Raw genomic sequence first — 6,350 nt, forward strand, 5'->3', positions numbered from 1 at the left:
TCAGCTCAAGGCAAGAACTCTACCAGTTGAGCCACAGAACAACTTCCAGGTTTCTGGTTGGTTAATTGGAGATAAGAGTCTCATAGACTTTCTTGCCCCAATTGTCTTTGAGCCAAGGTCATCAGATCTCAGCCTCCAGTGTAGCTAGGATTACAGGCATAGCCACCAGTGCCTGGCTTGGAGATGGAGTTTTGTTGACTTTCCATCAAGATCACTGTCAACTATTAGGATTCTATATGTGAGCTACTGATAGTAGACTTTTTCCTCTTGTTTCTAAAACCTTGACATTTCTGAAATTTTTGGTTAACAAGAGTAATATCATATTTATTTAGTTATTTATTTGTTTTCTTGTTTATTTATTGTGCTGGTCCTAGGGCTCCTTTTGGAGCTTTTGTGCTTGAGGCTACAGTTCTACAATTAGCCAAAACACCATTTCTTGCCTTCAGGTGTTTTAAATTGGAGATAAGTGCCAAAGGATAATGACCATTCTAACTAGGGTGAGGTGGAATCTCAACGAAGTTTTAAGTTGTGTTTTTATATCCAAAGATGTTGAACATTTCATGTGTCTATTTGCTGTTCTTATTTCCTCTTAATAGAAGTCTCTTTTTAATTATTTAGCCCATTTATTAATGAGTGGTTGTTTCTATTTGTTATCATGGGGTTTATTTTTTTGAGATCTAGGTATATTTAAGAAGTTTCACCCAGTGCTAAGAAGCCCTACTGTATTCCCTACCCCTTCCTGTAATATTTTCAGGATATCTGCTCTTACCTCCAGGTCTTTGATTCATTTGGAGTTGATTCTGATGCAGTATGATACATAAAAATCTAGCTTCAGTTTTCTGTACATGTATAGCCAATTCTGCCAGCACCATTTGTTGAAGAGGCTGTCTTTCTTCCATCTGAAAGCAGTATGGAGGTTCCTCAAAAGATTATACATAGAGCTCCCCTATGACCCAGCAATCCCACCTCTGGGCGTTTACCCAAATGATCACAAACAAGGCCAAACTAAAGTTACCAGCCAAATCATGTTCATTGCAATGTTATTTAACATAGCTAAGATATGAAACCAACTCAGATGCTCCTCAGTAGATGAACAGATCACAAAAATGAGGTATATATACACAATGGAATTCTATGTTTCAATGAGAAAAAAATGATGTCAGACCATTTGTAAAGGAAATCAAAAGACTTGGAAAAAAATCATAATAAGTGAAGTAATCCAGACCTAAATAAACATAGGCTCCATGATTTCCCTCATTTGTAATAATTAGTATATATCTGGGATAGTCCTAGCAGATCACAATAGCTCAATAGCTATGTACATATGGCCATATAGAATGATGCTAATTGAACCCCAAGACAGGGACACAAGTGTTTTTTTCTTCCTTGCTATCATTTCTAATGTACCATGTGATTTTTTTTTGTTGTTGCTTTGTATGTCCCTTCCCCATGGTATAACCCCCGTTTTCACTGTATTTGATGTTAGTATAATTTGGGGAGAGAAAGGGAAAAAACAAAATGTTTAAATAGGGATACAGATTGACCCACTGAAACAATGAGATGTACAAGACACTATGTTGAAAACTAACTTTACAATTTAGGCAGAGGTGGGAAGGTAGGGAGATAGGGGATTGTGGGAGTGGGGGAGGTGGGAGGTGTTTTTGAGGAGGTGAGAGGGATGGGATGGTAGGAGAAAAACAAAGGAGGAGGCAACAATGCTGAGTAAGAAATGTACTCATTACTTTACTCATGTAACTGTAACCCCTCTGTACAGAATTTTCACAATAAAAACTTATTTAAAAAATGATGGTAATTGAAATGAACTCCAAGATATGGAAACAATAGTGTGTGTTTGTTTGTTTTTTAATGTATTGTGCAAAGTTACTTCTCTTTTCTTTCAGTTTTTTTCCCCTTTGTTTTATCCCCTGTTGTTATTGTTTTAATTTTGGTACCCTCTGTTTTATATATGTTTATCTGACTTGAAGGAGGGAAGGGGAATCACAAATGGTGGGACAAGGGTAAAAGGGTGAACCAATGCAACAACAGTGATATTCACAGTACACTATGCTGGAAATTAACTTTACAATCTGTGGGGGGAGGGTGATAAGAATAGAAGGAAAGTGGGAGAAAAGTGAGGGAGGGGGTAACAATGTTCAACAAGAAATGTACTCATAACCTTACTTATGTTAGGTAATGTACATCACATTTACAATAAAATTAAATTAATTTCAAAAAAGAGTCACATAGGCTTTCTTGCCCAGTCTGGATTCAAACATCAGTCCTCAGATGTCAGCCTCCTGGGATCTAGAATTACAATATACCTGGACCTAGACTACTTAGAATTACAGGTGTCAGCCACCATTGCTTGGCCAAGGATGTTTCTCATTTACTATGGATTCCACTGATAATAAGTAAGCAATTGTGGCACTGTGATGACTCAAAATGTGAGCAGCCAACTATGCTAGTTTTAAGGTAGGGACTCATGATTCACAGAGATAATTGTGTGATTGATAGTGTGGCTTCAAAATATGAGGTTTAACTGATGTAGAGGCTTCAAATACATAGGAATAAATTTTGGATGCCTACATAATAATTGCATCACCATAAAGTTGAAGAATAAAAAGTTGAAGAATAAAAATAAGGTGAACTTGCAAAGAAGTCAACACGTATATACACTGTCAAAATTGGATGTCAGGGAATAAGAAATACCAAGAAAAACAGGTGTTTCAGTTTTGGATATGTCTTACATTCCCTGTGGATACCTTAGCTCATTCAAATATGAATCATTTTCTGTAATTGTCTTCATGGTTAACATTTTCCATATTGTTCTTTGAGGCTTAGAATGGGTTACTGACAGTGAAGGTAGCTTGAAGAAAGTACAAACTTACAGATACAATGAGAAATGAAGACAGCCCTGTAAGTTAACTTTCTTATTATTTTATTTTATTGTAAAAGCAATGTACTGAGGGTTTACAGTTACATAAGTCAGATAGCAAGTAAATTTCTTTTTGAATAGTGACACATCTTCTTTTTCTTTTTGTTTTTCCAGCCTGAAGTCCATCCCTCACAGATTGTAGAGATCATTTTCAACAGTGTCTAGTGAGTATCACTACTGTATTTGTTCATTCTTTGTCTATGTCTGTGCCCCCTTTTAAACTCCTTCAAACAGATAAACTTACATACAAGACAAAACGTACAGAATTCAGAAACAGCAACAAAGAAGAAAAGAAAAAAAGGTTCAAAATTACATAAAACTTCTTATTTCCATTTCTTGGAGCTCATTTCTGTAAACATTCTATATGATTATATGCCTATAGCTACTGAACCTCTGTGATCCTCTGCGAAGAATATCTGCCATAGTCTCATTCCAGTAATGTCTATAATCCTGTGCAAGTTATCATGTCTAGTTGTTTGTTTGTTTGTTTTAATTTTACCATCCAGTGTGTTTGCAAATGAAGAAAAGCATGCAACCCATGTTTCTTTGGGTCTAGCTTATGTTGCTTAATATAATTTTTTTCCAAGTATTTCCATTTGTTTATGAATGGTACAAAATCATTCTTTCTTATGGAATCATAGAATTCCACTGTGTATACAGACCACATTTTCTTGACCTGTTCATCTTCTGAGGGGCATCTGGGTTGATTCCATATCTTAGCTATGGTAAACAGTCCGGTGATGAACGTGGTTGTGCTAAGACTTTTAGTGTGGTTTTGTTTGTGGTCTATTGGATAAATAAACTGGAGGAGAATTGCTGGGTCATAGGGAAGATATTTAGTCTTATGAGGATCCTCCATACTACTTTCCAGAATTGTTAAACACCTTTACATTCCCACCAACTGTTTAGTATCATTCCCTTTTGGCCACATCCCTCCCAGCAACTGTTGTTAGTTTTCTTGATAATGACCATTGTAATTGTGATGAGGTTGAGTCTTCATGTTGTTTTGGTTTGCATTTCTTTTATGGCCAGACCTGTTGAAACTTCCTGCGTGTAACTTTTTATTTAGTCCTTATTTTCCTTGTGGTTTCGTGAGAGATTAAATTTGGTAGAACAAGGACCTTAAAATTGGAGTTTCACCAAATCTGAATCTGGGATTGAGGAGCTCAAGAAGATAGAGTGGAATTGAAAGAGACTGGCTAACAAATACTAAATGAGCCATAACTAAAGGGGAAATCAAATGTATATGTTCCTTACTGGGTACTTTCACCCACAGTGCTGAGATTTCTGCATATACATTAATCTACTTGTCACCATAACATCTTCTATGAGACAAAAGAAAATACAAATGGAAGTTTTCATTTCTTATTATTTTCAGTATCTTAATCTAGCTCTCTAAGATTTCTATGTATCTTATAGGATATAATCCTTTGCTGAGAAAATTTGAATGTCAACACTTTCAACTTCCCATATTTGGGGGATTTATATAATTAAGCTGCATTATAAAAATTTGTAAATCATTGTCAGAAACTGGGGGCTCACATTTGTAACCTTAGATACTGAGGAATCTGAGAACTGAAGATGATGGTTTGAAGCCGGTTCAGGAAAGAGAAGCCATGAGATGCCTATCTCCAATTAACCAACTAAAACCAGAAGTGAAGCTATAACTCAAAGCATAGGGACAGCATCCAGGCCCTGAGTTCAAGCATCATGACCAGAAAAAAATAATAAATCTGGATAATATCCATTCAACTTATTGAAAGGGAATGGATGGAATTCAGCATTTCTCTTACATCCTATTTAAAAGATGTTGTGGCAACTCCAACAGTATATAAAAATGCCTAAAAAATACCTCCTGATAGATTAAAAAAAAAGATAACTTTAGTTGGAGGAAAAGGCATATGAGTGTTGCTTACTTGTTCATCAGCTGTAACAGGTCTGGCAAGGGTTAAAGAAGGCCAATTAACTTAATAGTATAGAAAATAAAATTAGGAGCAATATACATTTCCTAATACACATTAAAGGAGTTTATGCAAATATTTAAGTATCTTTTGAGTAGTATTAAACGTCTTTAAAATGAATGTACTGGGGTCAGATAGTTAATCTCCACCAAGGGCAATTATGTGGCAATTCATTGCATAATAACTTCTGACATACTTCTTTTTTTCCCAGAGCATTTTATATACTCACTGTCTGTTTATATTGACTTGTGTCTTTTCTCTTCCCAAGTAGCTTTTCCACAAGGTTAGGACTTTTATGAATATTTTATACTTAGAAGTGAACATTTCCTAAATGCAAGGCTCTGTGCCAGACATTGTAGACAAGAAAATGAAGGGAAAATGACAAAAGATATTTTCCTTGAAGGCACTGGAAAAAACACAACTATGACTGCAGCAGTTTTGGTGAGTGTGCTAATGAAATTTTTATTAGGATCCCTGCAGTTCAGTTGTGTCCTCCACATATTTTGCATATATTTGGCACTCATAGATATTGACTGGCTATTTAAATTCTTTATATTTTTAAAGTCAAGAAATCTGCATATATTTATAAGCATTCCACTCAGGAAACTAACAATATCAAATTCTGATGAAGATGTAGAGCTTGTATTATGGAATTGCAAAATGGCATCGCCACTTTCCGAGACCCTTTGACTCTTTCTTATAAAATGAAACCTACTTTTACCATATACTTCAATATTCACTCTTTACAATTTACTCAAAGGAGTTAAGAACATAGGCAAAATCTTGTACGCTGATGTCTGTAGGATCTTTATTATAGACAAACAGCCTGAGAAACAACCCAGATACCCTTCCTAAAGGGATTGCACGAATTGTGGCACATTCTGAATTCAAGCTCCAGTACCATCATAAAAATAGAAGATTCTCGCTTTCATATTAATGAGGAACTAAGTCAGTGTGATGAATCCCAATATATATTATTCTAACAGATAAAGTCATAAAAATAGCAAAAAGATAGAGGTAATAGATGCTTGTATTAAAAATGGATGGAGAATACTGTTTTCAGAGTGTGAAATCACTGTGAATATAATAGAATTGTGGATACACAAACTACAAATTAATTCAAAGTGATGGACGGATAAAAGCAAAGCTTCATACTAATGCAATGGTATGTCTAGACTTTAAGTTGATTAGAGCTAAGGTAGCTCTTTGGAGCTACCTTGAGGAGGCTGCTAAAACTTAGCAAAAGATTATATAAAAGCTTGTACCTGCCGCTCAGTTCTGCTGTGACCATAAAGCATAGAAAAAGAACATGTATATTTGCATTTACATGTATACTTACATGTTTAGATATATACACTCTCAACATTTATGATTTATGGATATGTATTTAGCCCTAACCTTAAAGTAATACCTTTCCAAACTTTCAGGATGGAAAATATAAGAATGATAACAAA

This window comes from Dipodomys merriami, unplaced genomic scaffold (assembly GCF_024711535.1).
Source record: "Dipodomys merriami isolate MVZ:Mamm:240054 unplaced genomic scaffold, mDipMer1.0.p SCAF_37, whole genome shotgun sequence".
NCBI lineage: Eukaryota > Metazoa > Chordata > Mammalia > Rodentia > Heteromyidae > Dipodomys > Dipodomys merriami.